Below are 23,204 nucleotides of genomic sequence, written 5' to 3' on the forward strand. Positions count from 1 at the left end.
CTTATGTTTATCTGGCTTCTGTTGTGGCATGTGCACCAGGGCTCTGCGGATTTGACAGGCCGGGAAGGGGAAAGTAAACTGCTGGTGCTGATTCTGCTATGATTGGTTTTCTCAACAGGTTGTTGTTGTTGTTAGAAATGCAGCAAATTTACCTCCTGAAATCCTACTGGCGGAAAGGCCATGCATCTAGAACGGAAGAATTTTGAGCCCAGGGATTTATTCTGAGCACCAGAACTGAATGGATCTCGCCATCCTGCCAACACAAAGACACAACCTTGGCACCCCGACACACACTTTATTCAACTCAGCAATATAGTTGGGGTGGGGGCAGCGCTAGCTGCAACTTGTGAAATAGCAAGCTGTGCACTGCATGGCGCCGAAGGGCGTGTTTGCAATCACATACTTAGGAGATGTTGCCACTGCTTTCTTAAAGGTAAAGGTCCAGTCGCGGACGACTCTGGGGTTGCGGCGCTCATCTCGCTCTATAGGCCGAGGGAGCTGGCGTTTGTCCTCAGACAGCTTACGGGTCATGCTGCCAGCATGACAAAGCCGCTTCTGGCAAACCAGAGCAGCGCACGGAAATGCCGTTTACCTTCCAGCCGGAGCGGTACCTATTTACCTACTTGTACTTTGACGTGCTTTCAAACTGCTAGGTTGGCAGGAGCAGGGACCGAACAACAGGAGCTCACCCCGTCGCAGGGATTCGAACCGCTGACCTTCTGATCGGCAAGCCCTAGGCTCAGTGGTTTAGACCACAGCGCCACCTACTGCTTTCTTACCTTGACGTGCATACGGTCATGCTCAAAGTGGGATGGGAGGGCAGCTTCCTTTTTCTCAGGAGGCCAGAACTGAGTCTGGTTTAACCATCCCACTTCCTTCTCCCCACCTTGGAGACCATGCAACTTTTGGCCCTGCACAGGATGTGAACTAGACGCACCTCTCCACCGCCTTCTACCAGAGGATGAAGGCTGAAGCATGAAAAGCAGCTGCAGCGCATGTGAGCACACTAATAGCATGTTAACAAGGCATCTCCAAAAGATGACCCCTGCAACGAACCTCCCTTTTACACCCCCCTCCCCTGTTACTAAGTTTATTTATTTTTATTTTTTTATTGCTCAGGTGTTCCAGTTCCGGGTCAGACTAATTAGCCACCCCACCTGTCCCTCGGAGGTCCGTCAATGAAGTTAACTCCCTGGTAGTTACAAAACGGGAGTATCTTAGTAACCGGAGTGTCTTTGTCCAGCTGCCGCGGCTGTTTATAATCCTTGCTCTGGGCTTCAGGGGTTAAACACCTTATTGCCTCCAGCCCCAGGGTCTCTCTCTCTAGATCCCTCACTGTAGCAGTCTGCTAAACCCTTTTAGCAACTCAGTGGCATACACAATGTTTCAGCCCGCTAGCCCCTCCTGAGTGAAACCCCTAAGACACAAACTAACACCCCGCAGGACAGTTTGGACTCTTCCCTGGGTTCACCTCTTCGTGAGCAGTTTATAACCCGCTGGACCCAAAAATTGTTGATGCCTGACTTATAGCAACAAAAGCTAGCCTTTATTTTTCTTTATAGAGCATAACGGTTTCAGAGAATCAAATGTTTAAACGTAGTTTCATAACAGCATAAAAGGTTTCTCTATTCAGTATAACATACTAAACCTTCGACCTAGCCAAACCTACCCACCGCTATCCTGGTCTCTAACCCTCACTCCCTCAGTCACCACTCCCTCCCTCTTTCTCCCTCATGACCAACTGCCGCTCCCTCCTTTTAAAGGGTGAAAAGTCCCGCCTCCTGTGAGCGAACTGCCACTCAAACAGACGGAATCTTAACTCTTAACACGCTGGGGTTTCTGACCATACCCCGACTGAGGGCAGATCTGTTACAACCCCAAAAAGGGAAATCGGGACAGTGCTTTATTAGGGACTGTGGCGTTTCACCCCTAAAGGTTCTCCAAGGCTTAACTTGGCAGGGAGGAGATTGACCAATGGGAGCTCTCCAGGCAATTAGACTGTGGAAGGATGGCAGTTAGAGAGGATAGAAAAGGCAGTTAGATGTTGGAAGTTAGGCAGTTGAGTTGAGTCAGAGTTAGAGAGGGAGATAGAGCTAAAGAGCAGAGCTAGAGCAGGTTGAATAATTAACAGGAGACATTAGGGATAGTTATTGGAATACTAGGTAGAGAGTTGACATATACTTATCTGAATAACCATACAGTTATATTAAACGTTATACCAAGTCATTTGAAACCATTACGCTTTGTACAAACTGTTGTGTATTAATTAAGATATTCTGTCAGCCGGGTGGAGTAATGTCATTGGTCAATTTAAAGAGTACAATCACAATCCACAGCCTGATTGGGTCCCGCCGGAAAGTTTGAATATTATTGGTTCCCGCTTAAATGTATCTTTTCCCTCTGTACCAGTGTGTCTATAAATAGAGCTTTCCCTACCCCCTATTCCCCAGTCTTGTCCTTTCCCTACAATAAAGAGCTGTTCACGAAGAAGTGTCTCTGTACTTACTGCTCCACGAACCCAAGACACAACACAAACAATAAAGAAACTTATGTTTTATTTTTACCACAATCTGAATCTGAAGTGAGTTATTCATTGCCAGAGTGAATACTGGCTGGTGGCAGTGGATATACCATATGTCGTTGGGGCAGTTACCAATAGACCGTTAAACGTCCGGGGGTGCTGCTGAGGTCTGAGAGAGTGACCGCGACAGGGACCTTTACCAGAAAACTGAGTGTGCCCAGTAAAGAAGGGCATTGGGCATTTATTATTATTTATGTGCATGATGCCAACATCCTCTAGCAGCAGGGAGGCTATTCTCCTCCTGCCTCCTCCTGCCCCTGTCATATGGGAATGGAGATATTGGGCTATTGGCACTGAATAAGGATACTGTATATTGTAGTAAGTGGAAATACTGTTGGCACATGCTTGATGGTCCACACTTGACGCAGGAAAAGCCCCATAGAATTGGAAGCAAACAACGGGTCATTGAGCCCAACCGTTGCTGTGAGGAAGGGCTATCGAGCAAACCCAGAGTCCTGTCAAAATCTGCCTGCCCAGCCTAGGTCACAGCATGACAAGTAGTAGATGTGCTGTTATGTTTTTCCCTCCCTGTCTTTAAACCGCGGTTTCCCGTTTTTCTTTTTGGAAGTCCGTGTAGAACAAAGGTTTTGAGCTAAATTTGTTTCCCTGTTAGCGCTTGATTTTTTTTTGTTAAGGCAGCATCTTGATGTAGTCATGTTCTGACCCCCCACCCCCCTGCAATGATTCCAAGCGCGTGTGTCCGTTTTAGATGCAATTTGTAAGCGCTGCTGAAAACAGACCACTTGAGCGCTTCTTAGAGAGCCAGTGTGGTGTAGCGGTTAAGAGCGGTGGACTCGTAATCTGGTGAGCTGGGTTGGCGTCTCCGCTCCTCCACATGCAGCTGCTGGGTGACCTTGGGCTAGTCGCACTTCTCTGTAGTCCCTCAGCCTCACTCACCTCACATAGTGTTTGTTGTGGGGGAGGAAGGGAAAGGAGATTGTTAGCCACTTTGAAACTCCTTCGGGTAGTGATAAAGCGGGATATCAAATCCAAACTCCTCCTCCTCCTCCTCTTCTTCTTCTTCTTTTTCTTCTTCGTATTCCCCATGATGTGTTGGGTTTGCTTCAGCCAACTCAGTGTTTGTTGCAGCAATAACAGCAGGCGTGCATCACTAAATATGCACCGAACACAGGGGCAGCACCAGATTTAGGGAGCCGTGGGTGCTTTTGCCACCCAGGGCACCAATCGGAGAGGCGGTCCTGTAGGTACGAGGGTCCTAGGCCGCGAAGGGCTTTAAAGGTCGAAACCAGCAGACCCTGTACTCCACCGGGAGCCAGTGCAGCTGGAAAAGCACCGGGTGAATATACTCCCATGGCAGGGACCCCGTGAGGAGCCTCGCTGCAGCATTCTGCACCCGCTGGAGTTTCTGGGACAGCTTCAAGGGCAGCCCCGTGTAGAGCGAATTACAGTAGTCAAGCTTGGAGGTGACCATCACATGGATCACTGTGGCCAGGTCGGGGCGGGAAAGGTAAGGGGTGGGAAATGATGTCACAGCAGTGTAGTCACAGAAAATATAATTGCTACATTGAATGTGAAGAATGTGAATATACCTATTGCATCTGATGCATGCCGGGTGTATTTCTGACACACACACACACACACACACACACTGTAAAGCAAAGTGTTCAGATAAGTGAGACTTCCGTAGGGATACTCTGGAATAAGTGGCAGGGTGCTCCAGTGTAAACGTGGGTGATATTTAGCTCTAATGACTAAATCAGCACAGATCAGAGATGTTTAGGACAGCTTGAAGTAGACAGACAACATCTAATGAATTCCTCTTCCTCACACATAACAGTGAAAGCAGCTTGAAATCAACCACTGTCTCTCTCACACACATGAAGTGAACGTTGCCATTAAGAAGTCTTTTCATGACACTACCAGCAGTTCATTAATCCTAGCTCACTTGTGTGAAAAAAGAAGTTTGCATTTAAAAAAATGACAGACACACACACATATACAGAGGATAAGACAAATCAAGAAAAAAAGTGCACGAGGTTAAGAAAAGAGATAGTATCTGACTTTTCCCTTTTGAGGATAATTGTGATTGCATGCTGTGTCAAAGAAGACATTTTTCATGCGCAGACGGGGCTCTCGAGGGCAAGAGACAGAGGGTATACTACCAGATGAAGATTTATTGTAGAACTGGTGCGGCAAATGCACACAAGGACTCCACGCCATTCTCACGACCCTGTTGTCACCAAAATGCCAGCCCATGGGGTGGAGGTTCCTTACCTTTAATCCAGATTTCCTCGCTACCATTAAGTAAAATTAACATGTTCTACATGTGAAGTCATATGGGATGCAGGTGGCGCTGTGGGTGTCTGACTCTGGGGTTGCGGCGCTCATCTCGCATTAATGGCCGAGGGAGCTGGTGTACAGCTTCCGGGTCATGCGGCCAGCATGACTAAGCCGCTTGTGGCGAACCAGAGCAGTGCATGGAAATGCCGTTTACCTTCCCGCCGGAGCGGTACCTATTTATCTACTTGCACTTTTGACGTGCTTTCGAACTGCTAGGTGGGCAGGAGCTGGGACCGAGCAACGGGAACTCACCCTGTCGCAGGGATCCGAACCGCCGACCTTCTGATCAGCAAGCCCTAGGCTCTGTGGTTTAACCCACAGCGCCACCCGCATCCCTACATGCATACATGTGTTTTAAAAGTGTCCTGGCCCGTTAGCTGAAGAAGACTAATGGATTAACCAACTCAACCAAGACAGCGAATCATAGAATCGTAGAGTTGGAAGGAACCACGAGGGTCATGTAGTCCAACCCCCTGCAATTCAGGAGTATTTCGCCCAACGTGGGGCTCGAACCCACAACCCTGAGATTAAGAGTCTCATGCTTTGCCGACTGAGCTATTCCAACTCATGGTTATGTATTGTTTCAGGTTGAGTCCAAACAACAACAAACTTTATTTATTTGCATAGCCCACAGGCCGTTGCATCAAAAAACAAAAAAAAACAAAACACATATTACAGATACAATACTGATAAAACCATATATAACCAATAAAATGAGCTGAATCGGGATTCGGCACAATTAAAACAAGAATAAATGAGATCTTAATTATGAGGGGGCACTGTTATTCAGCTGGCAGCCCTCAATTTCATGGCCCTCTCAACAAATCTGGCTACCTTCTCCGTTGTCTGGGTATTCTGGTCTGCCAGGAGGAAAAACAGTATGTCCTCGGGCTGTTTCAGGTTGCCATATGTCCTCTTTTCCCTGGACATGTCCTCTTTTCCCTGGGTTAGAGTCGTCACAGCGATCCATAGTTTAAAAGTTAGAAGTTGGCAAACGTGTCCTCTTTTTTGTTTTGTTTTTGCTCTTCAAAATGTGGCAGCCCTAACTGCGGAGTTCCTCTCTCCTGTCCCCCTGATTCTCCAGCAGCTAAAGAGACTTTTCAGAGGGATATTTCCAGCACAGAAATCTTCAACCCCCCCCCCTCTGTTCTATCCTATAAGAGCAGAACAGTCATCAAACTAATAGGCATTATTCAGTTTGGAAGCCTTCGCTTCCGTCCTGTTTCTTATCCTCTCTGGCCTGTTTCAGGATCAGAGAGTATTTGGGCCATCAGAAGTGGATTTTGCAAGAGCTCCTCCGTGTCTCCTTTGAGCCAGTCAGCTGTATCGCCGCATGGCTTTTCTTCTCCCAAAGGGTTGAACAAAGAGCTCGGCTTTCCCTTTTCATACTGCAGCATCTGGTGGCATGTCCTAGCTTCAAGGGGTCAGGAAGATTGGGATAGCCAGGAGTGAGTTTTTATTTTATTTTATTTTTTGTATGAAGATTAAAAAGGAGAACTGTTCTGCCTCGCTGGATTTTCAGCAGGGACGGGCATTAAGCACAGCCTCCGGAAAAGCCGACAGCGGCTGCCTGTCACCAGCTTTACCAGCTTCGCCAAACTGCAGAGACTCTGGGCTTGAGGGCATCCTGATCAAGTTTGCAGATGACACCAAATCTGGAGAGGTGGCTAATACCCCAGAGGACAGGATCACACTTCAAAATGACCTTAACAGATTAGAGAACTGGGCCAAAGCAAACAAGATGAATTTTAACAAGGAGAAATGTAAAGTACTACACTTGGGCAAAAAAAATGAAAGGCACAAATACAGGATGGGTGACACCTGGCTTGAGAGCAGTACATGTGAAAAGGATCTAGGAGTCTTGGTAGACCATAAACTTGACATGAGTCAACAGTGTGATGCAGCAGCTAAAAAAAGCCAATGCAATTCTGGGCTGCATCAATAGGAGTATAGCATCTAGATCAAGGGAAGTAATAGTACTACTATATTCTGCTCTGGTCAGACCTCACCTGGAATACTGTGTCCAGTTCTGGGCACCACAGTTCAAGAAGGATACTGACAAGCTGGAACGTGTCCAGAAGAGGGCAACCAAAATGGTCAAAGGCCTGGAAACAATGCCTTATGAGGAACGGCTTAGGGAGCTGGGTATGTTTAGCCTGGAGAAGAGAAGGTTAAGGGGTGATATGATAGCCATGTTCAAATATATAAAAGGATGTCATATAGAGGAGGGTGAAAGGTTGTTTTCTGCTGCTCCAGAGAAGCGGACACGGAGCAATGGATTCAAACTACAAGAAAGAAGATTCCACTTAAACATTAGGAAGAACTTCCTGACAGTGAGAGCTGTTTGGCAGTGGAATTTGCTACCAAGGAGTGTGGTGGAGTCTCCTTGTTTGGAGGTCTTTAAGGGGAGGCTTGGCAGCCATCTGTCAGGAATGCTTTGATGGTGTTTCCTGCTTGGCAGGGGGTTGGACTGGATGGCCCTTGTGGTCTCTTCCAATTCTATGATTCTATGATTCTTCCTCCATCTAATACTTTCTGTCCTCACATGCTAGCCCTGTTGTCAATGGGAAATGATATCAATCCGAATGCGAAGCATAAATAATTGGACGGCAGCGAGACAAACAGTTGCTTCCAATTGGGAATAAACACCCCCTCCCACCACGGAAACCTGGGCCCAAGATGTGTGGAATATAGCACTTATGGAGCGCTTAACTCATCACCGGAGGGCGATAAGAGGGAAAGCAAAGAAAGATGGGTTTGACTCCATATGGTTTTGATTTATATCATTTATTAACAATAGTACAGTAATCTCCCTTCTGTCTGCGTCGCAGCAGCCTCTGTGGAGAAATTATCTTAATGCTTTGGACTGAAGCATATACCCTGTGGATGTGAGCAGAATCCGTAATGCAAGAGATTTTCCAAGTTTGTTTTGATGCCATGTGGATGACTGCATACAAGATTTGACATCCGTACATGCATTTGTCTTGGAAGACGACACTTTGGGTTTGGCAATTGTTTTTTAAATTTTCCAATGAAGTTCGTAAAGCAAAAAAAAATAAAAATAAAAAAATGGGGAGAACACAGATTTGCATAAAATGAGCATATGCTGATTTATATGTATAGATGAGTTTTTGGAAATGTTGGAGATTTATAAATATTGAGAAATCTGGAGATGCATATTTTAAGAGGATGCGTTATCAATTAAATATCTGACACTTGGAGAGCTGGCTGTGAGGTGTGGTGTGCCTGGAGAAGTTATTGCTGCTCTCTGCAAGCTCCTAGAAGAAGTTGGAGGAAGAAGAAGAAGAAGAAGAAGAAGAAGAAGAAGAAGAAGAAGAAGAAGAAGAAGAAGAAGAAGAAGAAGAGGAGTTTGGATTTGATATCCTGCTTTATCACTACCAGAAAGAGTCTCAAAGCGGCTAACAATCTCCTTTCCCTTCCTCCCCACAACAAACACTCTGTGAGGTGAGTGGGGCTGAGAGACTTCAAAGAAGTGTGACTAGCCCAAGGTCACCCAGCAGCTGCATGTGGAGGAGGGGAGACGCGAACCCGGTTCACCAGATTATGAGTCTACCGCTCTTAACCACGACACCACACGGACTTCTCCATCAAGAACAAAGTTTTGTTCTACCATTAGCTCAGCTTATAGTGAGTTTCTACACAAACAGCAGAAGACAACACAGAGATGGTATCTATGTGATCTATGTTCCGGCTCAGCCTGTTCTGTCCAGGTTCTCACTGTCGATGGGCAACCTCCAAGGTCCCTCCTGCTCTCCCTTCATATTGGTCTTTAAATTAAACTTGGACTGGCAACGAAAAGACTGTCTACATAATGAGCCACCGAAATCCGGGCGGACAAAGAGGCGGAGCGGATAACAAAAACTCCCCTTTCAAACACGAACCCTAAAACGTAAGTGTTTCCCTTGAGCACCCTGAGAAGGAAATGAAGACTCACGTTCAGGTTAACCCCTGAGTCCCGACAACCCTCAGCTTTGGCAGGGCAAACGTAGCGCAACGAGGATGGCTGGCTTGATTGATGGGGAGCTATTGTGGCTGGTCGTGTGGCAAAGGAGGTTGCCGCATTTGAATAAGCCAAGTCCTTTAACAGATGCATAGCAGGATTGCAGTCAACGGGTGAAGCTTTTCTGGCATGGAGGTGCAGTGGAAGGCCCTGTGGATTTCTGCCTGTTGCGCAGCTCTGAAAGGCACGGAGGGTATGCCTTTGTGTGAGGTGGCTATGACTAAGGCAGGCCCTTAAGGTTTCTCGCTGCTCTGCACCAATTTCCTTTTATCTGACCCCAGAGGCACACAGGAATTGGCTGGTCTTTTGGAAGTGACCGTTTCAAGTGCTTTAATCACTCTCACTCAGCTTATGGCACTTTATATTTAGAAAAAAAGAGCATTGAATGGCTTAAAGTGCTTTTTAAAAACCAGCGGTTGTGCATGCAGCTGAACCTAGGTCAAGTAGCTCATGGCTGCGCCGTAAGGGCATTTTTACTCGCGAGGCTTTCAATTGCTCTGTAACGCAGGCGTACAACTTCCAGGGGCTGCTCTGCCGACCAGGCAGCTCCTTCGCAGCGTTCATTCGTGTGCGGCACAAAAGACACGGAGGAAGCTCAAAAGCTTGTTTAAGACCTACAGGTTCACAAGAAGCTGTCTTATACTGAGCCAGGCCAGGTGACCCACCTAGGTCAGTATTGTGTACAGTTCTCCATCTCTGCCCCTCCCTCCTTGCATAGATCATGCTTAGTTGTAGCCCAAGGCAGAGCCCTTCCAGACTGGTGAGTTTTTGCTTGCTTGCTTGTTTACTTGTATGTTTGTTTTGCTGGCATGTTCCGCAACATGTCCTTGATGCAATAACAGTGCGCCGGTGGTGGATTCATACTGGACCGTCCACACATAATTCTGCTTTGTTAGTTGTTTGACGATTGCTGTCCGGAGAGGTGCTCTTGAGCTATAGTGTAACCAAAGCGGGACAGAAAATGAACTGGAATAAACAGTTAGAGGATTTCAGCAGATCGGGTTGGCACCAACGGGAAACAAAGGAACGTGCCGGCCCCAGAACTTCTGCAGGTGCAAATAGGATCCTGTATCATTGCCCCCGACACCATCACAAACACGAATAATTGCGAATGCACAATAAAAAGGACCATTGAAAGCAGACCTGTTTAGGGAAGCTTTTAATGTTTAATAGATTATTGCATTTTAACATTCTGTTGGAAGCCGCCCAGAGTGGCTGGGGATGCCCAGCCAGATGGGCGGGGTATACTGTAATTTCGCTCCACAAGACGAACCAGACCATAAGACGCACCTAGTTTTTAGAGGAGGAAAGGGGGAAAGCCCCGTTTTTGGGGGAACCAGCTCACATTTGTGCAGCTTCTTTTCAAAGGGGAAAAGCCCCGTTTTTGAGGATCAGCTCAAAGTTGTTGAGCTTACTTTGCAAAGGGAAAAAAATCCTGTTTTTATGGGGTTCAACTCACAGTTCTGCAGCTTCTTTAGGAAAGGGAGCCGTTTCTACAGTTTCCAGACAAATAATCTAATCAGCCAGTCACATGTCGCTGGGGAAACAAACAGCCTCCGTCTGCAGAACATTCAACAATGGAGGCTTGGGCAAGGGGGCAGGGCCAGAAAGGGAGCTAGAGATCGACCACACATTCGCTCCATAAGATGCACAGAATAAATTATTGTTATTATTATTGAGGGCACCCAGTTTGATTTGAGTTGAAATACCGTATTTACTCGAGTCTAATGGGCCATCGAATCTAATGCGCACCTCAGTTTTCAGAACGTTGAAACAAAAAAAAAGTATTTGCTGGCAAATGTAAATGTGCGATCGAATCTAACGCGCACCGTAATTTTCGCAACGTAGTTTGGCCAAAAAAGGTGAGCGTTAGATCTGAGTAAATATGGTAGCTTTGTGGGAAAGCGCCATATGGGTCAATGGTACCTGGTATCCCCATATTATATGGAAAACATCTGTATTCTGGGGGTGGGGCACACTCTTTGTTCTTCACATGGTGATCTGGGGCCTTGAAGTGTCTTTTGCAGTACAACCTCAAAGGTGGTCACCCTCCCCAATCAATTTTCCAAGCAACCAGAGAATGGCGTAACAAAACCTAGAGAGATCTAAACTGCAGGAGGTCTCTGTTTCTCACAACTGTCGACAGCAGATTTTTTTTTTTTTTTTTACAGGAGTGAAACTATGGACAACCTTTTTACCACACCTTGATTAAAATTTGACAGGGGCCTTGAGGGCTATATCCGATCTCCCACCTCTGCTATTATGAGGCATGAAAAACAGAAAATCAGAAGAAGAAAAAACCTAGTGCTCCGCTAGAGTTAATATGCCCTCGATGGCATTCTGTTTTTATACTGGTCCCTTAGTTCTAACTCAGTTGCCGGCTAGACTTTCCCACATAGCCAATCACACATGGTTTCCTCCTCAGTTACAGCCTAAAGGAAAGAGAAAACAAAAGGTTATGGATTCTTCCCCAAGTCACTTCCTCTCTCAGCAGGACCAAATAGACATTGCAGACTTGTGTGTGTGCGTGTGTGTTTTTTTCCAAGTTCCTGGAGGGCTAATGAACATTCTTAAGCCTGTTAATTAGTCAAGAAAGCAGATTGCTTCGAGGTCTCTTCACTGACAAGTCATTGCTGGTTCCTGCGGAAAAAAACTCGCAGTGGAAGTGCCAACATGCTTTAAAATGGTGTTGTTTCTCCTCCGCCTCCCCTTATCTACTAATTTAAGATGTGCGCTGTGTCACAAAGAGCTGTTCTAACGACCCGAGGTTGCAAACGATAAAACTCCTATATAGAGAACACAGATCGCCTTCCACGCTAATATAAATTGAATGCAAATGTGGTCCCTCGCCATCCTCGTGGATGCAAAAGTGCTTTGACTGCTCCACAGCTGCTCCTGTATCAAACGAGACTTCCGCCTTAGGAGCATTTTTAAAAGAAGGTCTTACTCCTTTCCTGGTACCTTGTGCCATTGGACTCCAACTCCCATCAGCACCAGCCAGCATGGAAATGGTGAGGGATGATGCGAGCAGTAGCCTAAAAACACCCAAGCCAGCCCCGTGGACGCCCAGTAAAAACCCACGCTCGGCGGCGGGGCTCGGAAACGGGTGCCCTTTGTTTCTTCCTGCTTGGGCTGTGGGTGGAGGGGAGGGGCAGGCTTCAGTGTGGTGTAGTGGTTAAGAGCGGTAGACTCATAATCTGGGGAACCAGGTTCGCGTCCCCACTCCTCCACATGCAGCTGCTGGGTGACCTTGGGCTAGTCACACTTCTCTGAAGTCTCTCAGCCCCACTCACCTCACAGAGTGTTTGTTGTGGGGGAGGAAGGGAAAGGAGAATGCGAGCCGCTTTGAGACTCCTTCAGGTAGTGAAAAGCGGGATATCAAATCCAAACTACTACTACTCCTCCTCCTCCTCCTCCTCCTCTTCTTCTTCTTCTTCTTCTTCTTCTTCTTCTTCTTCTTCTTCTTCTTCTTCTTCTTCTCTTGGGCCGCTGGCGCCCCTCCCTGGCTCACATCCACTCTGTAGCGCACATGCACAGCATCGCTATGCACGCATCAGATGTAATGACGTATGCGTTGTACGTAGTGACGTCGCGCATGCGCGGTACAGAGTGACCCTGCCCCCGGGTTTGCCGCCCGGGGTGGCGAAGCGGCTTCCTACGCCCCTGGCCACAGGTTCCCCATCATGGCTTTATCCTGTTGTGTTACCCTACAAAAGGGGCCTGGAAAGATGCTGGTTCTTTTAACCAAATAAAAACATACAGCGTCGCGGAAAGGGATAAGATTTATTGCAGTCTGCAGAAAGCATAAAACGGTGCAGAGGATTTCTCCAAATTCTGGACCTTGAATACAAAATTCAAGACACGTTTTTAACATTCTCCTTTACATGATTAGCTCGTGAACGATCTGTTCCACAGCTCCAGTTGGTCATCGGAGCATGTGGACAGCTTGTGAACACCCTTTGGCCAAAGTTGTTGAGCTTTTTGGCAAAATAATAATAATAATAATAATAATAATAATAATAATAATAATGAAGTTTTTGAGCTGTTTTTAAGGACAATCATCACAGTATTCCGGATGTGTCCAGGTGTATGGCAACCCTAAAAAAATATGCTTCTGCCAACTACACACTATCATAACAGCACATTGTTTTAAAACAAAGTTATAAATCCACCCATTTTTCTGTCTCCTGCAAAATGTTCTGGTTGTCTGTTACATGACGTGGTCAGTCTGAGTGATTGTTCTTTGGAACATCTAGTCTCTTCAAGGCCACCTCGTCTTTCTGCTATGCGAAGCTGGTAAGAGAGGTCCTCTGTTAGCAAAATGACAAAAACGCTTCTTCTATTCATGGGGGGGAGGGTGTGCATGGAGAAGAGAAAAACAGTTTAAACCTCCAATCTATGATTCTGACTCTACACTGTAAGAACACAACGGGGTGCCAATCCTTCCTTTATCCGACTGATACTGGGCATTTCTAGCTTTGAGACTTAATCAGCATTACATGAAGTGTGTAAAACAATTGCATTAAAAAATCTCTGCTTAGCTAGGTATCTGCTTTCATACAGGACAATGGCACAGATAATGTTGTGGTTGTGGTTGTGAGAATGTGTTCATGCAGACTCAACACTTAGCAGGCTGAGGGCATTTGTGTATCAAAAACATGTTCTGTGACAGAGGGTGAGCGCATAGGTTTCTGACATACTTCCTGGGCCAGGTCACGACACCCAGGTGTCCATTGCACATTTGAAGATTCAGAGAGTCAGCTCTTCTGCTGATTAAAGAAGGAAAATGATTAAAGAAACTGAAATAGGAAAAGATCTAAAACCCACACTTGCCATAGTATCATAGAATTGTAGAATTGGAAGGGATCACAAAGTGCAGGCATCTCAACTAGATCATCCATGACAGATGACCATCCAATCTTTTCATATACACCTCCAAGGAGGGACCACAACCTCCCAACTGAACAGCTCTTACTGTCAGAAAGCGCTTCCTGATGTTTAGTCAGAATCTCCTTCCTTGTAGCTCGAAGCCATTGGTTCGAGTCCTACCCTCCAGAGCAGGAGAAAACAAGCTTGCCCCATCTTCTGTGTGGCAGCCCCTGAGATATTTGAAGATGGCTTTCATATCTCCTCTCAATCTCCTCCTTTCCAGGATAGACATGCCCAGCTCCCTCAGACGTCCCTCGTAAGGCTTGGTTTCCAGACCTTTGATCATCTTGGCTGCCCTCCTCTGCACATGTTCCAGCTTGTCAACATCCTTCTAAAATTGTGGTACAGTATCTGACATACCCATTTCTGCGTGAAGCAAAGGGGCACCGAAGCAGACATTTGTGCCACACGTAGAAATATCTCCCCTGGCCTCTGCTACTCCCATCTCCCCACTTTCTGTTATTCGCAAAGCTACCCACTTTCTGCTGGATTTGACTCTGCAACAATAAGGGCTAGAAGCATGTCTTTCCAAACAGACAAAATCCTGCAACTACGGGAGCTCAGCTTTTTACAGATTTTGTGTTAAGGTGCCGAGTCTTGCGCTCTGTGGAGTGGCCCCAAGCCTCAAATTTACCACCGAGCCAAGTGGGGCCTCAATGTCAATTGTAGCCTTTAGGACGTGCAACAAATTGGACTGCAGATAAATTATTCCACCCTAACCTAACCTCCTCGCCACGAGATGTGATCAAACTGCCAATTGCAGCATGTGTAATCAATCTCTGTATGAGACGTTTCATTTTTGCTGTGCTGTGCATTAAAAGAGAGGCTGCGTTTTGTTGCTGTGGAGGAAATATTGCTTTTTCTCTCTATTTTTTTTTTAAAAGTCCCCCAACCACCCACCTCATTCTAAGATCTACCCCCCAAAAAAAAAAATATCCCTCCCCCCCTTTTCTTGCAATCAGATATAGAGACATGAAGAAACCAAGCTTGATTTCGTATATCCAAGGGTAGTTTAAACAACTGTGCCTGGTGGCTGGGTGGTGGGGAGACAATTATTTTTAAACATCATGCGTCTGAAGGGGAGGGAAGAGAAAACCTTGAGCAACATCTCTTTTTTTCTCTCTCTCTCCCTCTGGCCACTTGTTGCTTTGATTAAGGAGCCGATCTCTGCAGCTGCTATTCACACAGCTCGATAAAAACACTGTGGGGTAGTTTAAGATTCTTTCTGGCATCTTGTTCAATATTCACGCTGTTTTCCATCAGCGTTATTAAAAACCAGATACAAAAGGAAGTTGTTTAAACGGGGCGGAGGCGAGGGGGGGGAAGCCTCCCCTTATATCTGCCTGTTCAAATAGCAGCGGGTTCGTTTCCTACCCAGGTGAGAAAATGGTGTCATTTGGCTGGGTGGGTGGGGGAGCTCTTTGAACGGACGGACGGACGGACGGAGCTATAATGAAGAGGCCTGGCTCAAAACTGGCACGTTTCCCGAAAACGAGCGAGCACAGTGGTGTCCTAACAGAAACCCAGCTTCCTTTCAGCCCAGAGACTTATTAGGTTTGGGTTCCTCCCTGCCATGTTTTGTTCTGCATGCCCAAATCCCTTCTTCTGAAGAATTATGTGGCAAACTCCAAGGAGCACCGTCCTCTTGGTCACCATAGTAACCCAAGAGCATTCCAGCTAAGCACTGTGAGCCAGACACAATATTCAAGCAATCTGCCCTCCCCTGGCCATTCCACAGTCGCCACACCCAGAGAGCGACTAAAAGAGGGCATTTCTGCTAAACAACCGTTGGCAAGGGGCACAAAGAGTCCGTAATAGCATACCCCACCTGGGGGTTAGCCTATTGCTCGCTGTTAAGCCCTCCACCGGCTTGTTCTCTGGGCAACGTCTGCCCAAAAACCTCAGGTAGCCAGATTAAGCGTGACAAAAGAGAATTTCGGCAGAAGCCGCTTCTCCCTTTGGAGTTAGTGGTTTAGCATGTGAGCTGAGGAGTCCATATGCACGCGCGGACACTCAGAGATAATAAACCGAGGCTGCGTGTTCTCTGTATTAGATGTCATGTTCCGGAGCCATAAATCAATCCACACTACCCCTCAACCCCACATCTGTATTGTGTGCGGATGTTAACAAGCACCAGCCTATCTTGCAAGACTGCAAGAGGGATTACTGTGATAAAAGTACTTAGATGCTATCGAAGTGCTCAGCATTATTACAGCAGCAGCTGATGGAACAGCCCTGCCAAATGTTCCATTCGTTTTGGGTTTTTAAAAAATTCTGTGTGACTTTTGCATTAAAAGGTGCGTGCTCCCATTGGCACAACTGTTAGAATCATAGAATCATAGAGTTGGAAGAGACCACAAGGGCCATCCAGTCCAACCCCCTGCCAAGCAGGAAACACCATCAAAGCATTCCTGACAGATAGTTGTCAAGCCTCTGCTTAAAGACCTCCAAAGAAGGAGACTCCACCACACTCCTTGGCAGCAAATTCCACTGTCGAACAGCTCTCACTGTCAGGAAGTTCTTCCTAATGTTTAGGTGGAATCTTATTTCTTGTAGTTTGAATCCATTGCCCCGTGTCGGCTTCTCTGGAGCAGCAGAAAACAAACTTTCACCCTCCTCTATATGACATCCTTTTATATATTTGAACATGGCTATCATATCACCCCTTAACCTTCTCTTCTCCAGGCTAAACATACCCAGCTCCCTAAGCCGTTCCTCATAAGGCATTGTTTCCAGGCCTTTGACCATTTTGGTTGCCCTCCTCTGGACACGTTCCAGCTTGTCAGTATCCTTCTTGAACTGTGGTGCCCAGAACTGGACACAGTATTCCAAGTGAGGTCTGACCAGAGCAGAATACAGTGGTACTATTACTTCCCTTGATCTAGATGCTATACTCCTATTGATGCAGCCCAGAATTGCATTGGCTTTTTTAGCTGCTGCAGCACACTGTTGACTCATGTCAAGTTTGTTGTCTACCAAGACTCCTAGATCCTTTTCACATGTACTGCTCTCAAGCCAGGTGTCACCCATCCTGTATTTGTGCCTTTCAATTTTTTTGCCCAAGTGTAGTACTTTACATTTCTCCTTGTTAAAATTCAGCGGCGCTTGGCCTGCACGGTAATTCGTTGTGTTCATAAAATCATATACAGTATAAAGAGGTGACAGACCTAGCCTGCAGGACTCTTGGGAACATAAATTGTAGGTGCAAGGGCCCCAGCCTGGATCAGGACCCTGGTGTGGAAGCTAGCGGCGCTTTAACCATCGCTGCCACTTCAGACGGCGGACCATATGAGCACTTTCCTTCTTGGGGCTGCCATGCTGCAAACGCTCCTCCCCCATTGCTTCACCCTGATGTTCAATGGGGTGGGGGTACCTTTTCGCAACAGCATCCCCTCCAACATTTATCCGATGAAAATAGGGACGCCCCATTCCATGATGATAATTTTATACCCCACACATCTGACTGGGTTGCCCCTGCCATTCTGGGCAGCTTCCAACATATATAAAAACAAAATAAAACATTAAACATTTAAAAAAAAAAAAAAACACACCTTCCCTATACAGACAGCTTGTGGGTCACATAATGCGATACTCTCCAACATTTCTCCAATGAAAATAGGGACGTTCTAAGGAAAAGTGGGACATTCTGGGATCAAATCAGAAACCAGGGCGGAAAGTCACCCCAACTCACCCCAATTTCAGCTTAGACTCACTCTGACCCCTTATATGGGATTTGTTATATAAATTTTCCTTGGCTTTTTTGCTGGCCCATGTAGGACCAGCATGGATAGCAGGCTCGGGTGAATATCTGAGGTTTCCTCCCTTTATGGTCTTGATTTATGGGCTACTACTAAAATGAGGCTGCATTTTAAGCTGTATTTTCAGCCGTATTTTAATTAACTGTTTGGTTGTTGTTGTTGTTTTTCCTATTACGTTTTATTGTAATTCATATTTGGTGATTCTCTAAATCAGGGACGGCACTGGAATATAGGGACACTTGGAAGGTCTGTAACAGGCTCAATCGTCCATAAAGAGTTTTATGGTTTTAAGTCGATCTTAATAAGGAATGCGTTGCTTGAGAAGAATATGACGGTTGTGTGGGCAGTATATTTGGGCAGTATCCTTCACTCCCTAATAGTTATTCATGGGCTTGCATTTCCCTGACCAGATAATCAAAGGATTGGATGTGGTTTGCCGCCTACCTGTCAGAAGCAGTTGTGCAGCCTGATTTAAAGCCTCTATAGCTGGGGCAGCTAACCATGGATAAGAGCTGAAATCCAAAAACATCTGAGGGCACCATGTTGTCTCCCCCTGCCCTATGGCGTGGCAGTCATTTTTTTCAGCAGCGTCTTCTCCCGTGCTGCTGGGGGAATCATGCATGTAAGAAAACACTGTGTGGGTAGATGGGACCAGTGCTATTTTTCTAGGAAAAAAAGAGGTGCTGGAACTCTCTTAGAATGGCAATGGCACCCGCCTGAGAGGTGATGGATCTGAGTTCCGGTGAATTCTGACTGGGGAGAAAAGCGAAGGGATGGCGGTCTAGGAACTTGCCACCTCACCCCAACCATGGCCTGCTTGTTTACCCACATGACCGGAGAGACACGAGGAACGGTGCCAAGGCAGCTGCCACACCACAGCGGCAATATTTGTTTCAGTTGGCCCTGAACCTAATCCTCGTTTTGTTGTAAATCAAGTGGCGCTTAAGCTTTTGCATTTCAAATGTCGAGCCTATGTTGGCTACAAAGTGCACTCAGTCTGAAAAACAGGAGGATGCTGTGCCACTCAAGATTTGGGCGGGGGGATAACTAGTGCAATCCCAAAACCCTCTCCTGAACTGGAGGAACATTCAGTGAGGGAGTTCAAGTGACAGTATGTAACTGAATGTCTACACTCAAGTCTCCCTCTGTCTCTAAAGTACAGTTACATACACGCCATACTGTCCTCAGTGTTGCCTCTTGTACTCACCAGGGAAAGAAACAAGGACAAAACTATAATTAGTGAGCTCTGTCATTGGTCCCAGCACCACGCACCATTGGTCTCCTTGCCTCTTGCCATAGAAGTCCCAGTGGGCACTGACCACCACTGATTCCCAAGTAATGAGAGCCAGTGTGGTGTAGTGGTTAAGAGCGGTAGACTCGTAATCTGGGGAACCGGGTCCGCGTCTCCACTCCTCCACATGCAGCTGCTGGGTGACCTTGGGCTAGTCACACTTCTCCGAAGTCTCTCAGCCCCACTCACCTCACAGAGTGTTTGTTGTGGGGGAGGAAGGGAAAGGAGAATGTTAGCCGCTTTGAGACTCCTTCGAGTAGTGAAAAGCGGGATATCAAATCCAAACTCTTCTTCTTCTTCTTCTTCTTCTTGTTTGTTTTCCTCACTCTTGTTTCATTTCAGGATAGGTCTCTGCAAGAACAATGGCTGGGTCATTCTTTGGAGATACGAAACAAGGGAAGCAGAGCTCAGGATTCTCCGCAATGCTGTTCTGACCCACAGAGTGGACTGATAATAATGAGAACAAGATGATTTCTGGCCGGAGTTCTTGCCTTTGTAAACAAGAGTTGATGATTCAAGACAGCAAGCTTGTTCCAACAGCCCCTGAAAAAAACCTTGGATCGTCCCTAATGCAGTTTAGCAACACCTGGTGTAAACCTTTCAAATTGCACTGGACGGCACAAGGAATTGACAGCTTGTTCAGGAATTGCGTGTAATGAGAAAACCCGGTTGTCCTAACACTGTCTAAATGGTGTCAACAATACTGCCTAAATGGTGTCAGTTTAACCAAGGACTCCATTACTGACGAGATGGCATCATTTAGCACGGGCTTCAATATAACAGATGGATGCCGAGTCCTACTGGAGTCAACATCTGGATTTATTGACCGAGACAGACATAATAGAGCAAGGGTTTGCCTCATTCAATATTTACCAGTAGAGACCATAAATCTTGGCATTGACCAACAACAAAAGTCAATATATATGCATTGTTACATACTTTCCTTTTGGCCAAAGCAGCCGTTCCCGATATGGATTTAATTAAATATAGCTTAATACTGAGTTATAGCATGGCTGGAGCATGACAGTATGTGCAGGAAATGTGGAATTGATAACATGGCGGCCACCTTTGGTTTGCTGTAATCCCACAGGTAGTGAGAGAGGAACAAGTATTGCTTTGAGACTGAAGAATTTTTTTTGTCCCCGATGGCCGTATATCAGCAGTTGGGCTTCAGAAGAACCATGTTAAACAAGATGATGTCATTGTGTTTGGGAGAGTTTTAACTCCCCTATGAATATCTACAGGGTATTTGGCCTGCATGAGAATCAATTATAAACAAGACAAATGGTGCATTAGAACAGACTATTGGTGCTTGTCTTAGCTGTAATATATATTGTTCTGCTAAGTAAGAAATGATTTAGAGAAACCCTAAGCAGGTCATGTACCATCAAGGTTTTTTTAAAAAAAGAAAAAGAAAAATTATGTGGGCAGTGATTATCTAGACCAGTGGTGGCGAACCTTTTGGAGACCGAGTGCCCAAACTGCAACCCAAAACCTACTAATTTATCGCAAAGTGCCAACACGGCAATTTAATATGGGATAATAATTAATATACCGTAATAAAATGAGTGGGGGGGGGGCTGCCCTGAGTTGTTGAGGGGGGTCTTGGAACACAGTTTTTTTTGGGGGGGGAGAAAAACACTCACACGCCTTATAAACGCTTCCTATGGCACGCGGAGCAGAAATAACACAGAGTTTTGGGGGACATTTCCAGAGTTTTTTGGGGGGGTTGCCAAGACTTCCAGAGCTTTTTTGAGGGGCTTGGATCACAGTAGGTTTTTTTTGGTGGGGAGAAAAACACTCACACGCATTATAAACGCGGAGCAGAAACAACACATAGAGCTTGGGGGGGCATTGCCCAGAGGTTTTTTTGGGGGGGGGGGTTGCCAAGACTAGCAGAGCTTTTGTTTTTTTCAAATAAATTTTTTATTATTTTCCAAATATACCAAATTACAGCCAATTCCACATCAAAATACAATACATTTTTAAAACAATGCTCTGCCGAGCTATTACTCCCCTCCCCCACGTCAGCAGGTTTTCTTGTCCATTCTTGTCGCGCAGTTCCAAATAAAACTATATTAATCTTTGTCAAAGGTTTATTCCAGTCCTACTAGTGTCTTTAAACTTCCTCTGTTCAATCTTAAGTACTCCACAAATTTACTCCAGTCTCTTTGAAACCTCGAGTCCTCCTGGTTTCTGACCCTGCCGGTCAGTTTTGCCATCTCCGCATATTCGACCATCTTCGTCTGCCACTCACCAACTGTTGGTAGTTCCTGTAATTTCCACTTTTGGGCAAGTAATATTCTCGCTGCCGTTGTCGCATACATGAACAATCTTTTATCATTTTTTTCTATTTCTTCTCCCATCAATCCTAACAAAAAGGCTTCAGGCTTTTTGGGAAAAGTGTATTTAAACATCTTCTTAAGTTCGTTGTAAATAGACTCCCAAAACCCCTTAACCTTATTGCATGTCCACCACATGTGATAAAAATCCCCTTCTTCTTGTCTACATTTCCAACATAGCTTATCATGCATTCTATACATTTTTGACAATTTTACTGGAGTCAAATACCAGTAAATACTAGCAGAGCTTTTGGGGGGGCTTGGATCACAGTAGTTTTTTGGGGGGGAGAAGAACATTCACACGAATTATAAACGCTTCCTATGGCACAAGGAGCAGAAACAACACATAGTCTCAAGGATCGCAGGCAGCAACCAATCAACGAAAACCCTTGACAAAGCCACCAATCACATGAACTACAGCCTGCTGGCTGTAAAAAAAATCCCACCAATGGCGGGGGGCGGGGAGGCAGGAATATAGCTGCTTTGGGGAGATAAACTGCCTCTAAGCTGCTGCCGGCAGGGTGGGAGCAGTTTACTCACAAGGAGGCGTGGGGGGAAGCTGCTGGCCAATTTGAAAACCCCAAACAACGGCACTGCTGGTGTGATGGCGCGTGCCAACAGAGAGGGCTCTGCGTGGCCACTCTGGCACCCATGCCACAGGTTCGCCACCACTGAGATAGACCAGTGTTTTTCAACCTTTTTTGGGCAAAGGCACACTTGTTTCATGAAAAAAAAAATCACGAGGCACACCACCATTAGAAAATGTTAAAAAATTTAGCTCTGTGCCTATATTGACTATATATAAAGTAATTTTCCCACGGCACACCAGGCAACATCTCGCGGCACACTAGTGTGCCGCGGAACAGTGGTTGAATAACACTGATCTAGACAATGGGACCAGCAATCTGGCAGAAAGTTGTGAAAAGATCCCCGCCCCACCTTCTAAGATTTTGGAAGTTTGTAGGGATTCTTTACCATGGTTTTACAGTGCCAGAGACCTCAAGCTGACAGATGGGTCACACGTGAGATTGTGTGATTCGACACATATAATGAGGTGATAGCCCCATTACGGTCTTTTTCCCAGCCCCCAGTCTTAATTAGCCAAGACTAAGCGCGGCAATCAGTAAACCAGAGAGAGCGATTTGTGTGTTTTACTTGCTGCAAAGTGCCTCGAGTCTTTGCTGGAGGAATTTAATAAACTCAAACCTAATCCTGTGGCCTCCGGTTCTTGTTGGGACAGCAGCTCCCATCAGGAGAGCCATCTTCAAATTTCTCAAGGTCTGTCACGCGGAAGAGGAAACAAGCTCGTTTTCTCCTGCACTGGAGGGTAGGACACAAACCAGTGGCTTCAAAACAAAACAAAATAAAAAAATTCCTTCCAGTAGCACCTTAGAGACCAACTAAGTTTGTTCTTGGTATGAGCGAAGTGTGCATGCACACAAGAAGTGTGCATGCACACGAAAGCTCATACCAAGAACATGCTTAGTTGGTCTCTAAGGTGCTACTGGAAGAATTTATTTTATTTTATTTTGTTTTGACTATGGCAGCCCAACACGGCTACCTACCTGTAACTGGAACAATGGCTTCAAAGTTACAATAATGGGGATTTTGACCAAACATCAGGAAGAACTTTCCGACAGTAAGAGCTGTTCTACAGCGGAATGGTCTGAATAAAAGACAGGATTCTCAGCTAAAGTCTCCCTCAGAAGGTGGTGGATTCTCTCACGCAGTGGGGAAACAGTGTTGTTGTTTTTTTTAAAAGGTGTAGTCATAGGTACATCAGTGTATTCAAATTTGAATTGTCAAATTGTGCTATTATTGTTATTATGGTTTTTATTGTTTGTGTTTTTTTGTGGTTGATGTTTGTATCGAAAAAAACGATTAATATTTTTTTATAAAAAAAAGACGCAGAGCTCTTCTTTGAAATGATAAAATCTTTACTAAGTTAAAATAAACTTCTTCATAACATGGTTCCAAATAG

The sequence above is a fragment of the Lacerta agilis genome, chromosome 1 (assembly GCF_009819535.1).
Source record: "Lacerta agilis isolate rLacAgi1 chromosome 1, rLacAgi1.pri, whole genome shotgun sequence".
In the NCBI taxonomy this organism is placed as follows: Eukaryota; Metazoa; Chordata; class Lepidosauria; order Squamata; family Lacertidae; genus Lacerta; species Lacerta agilis.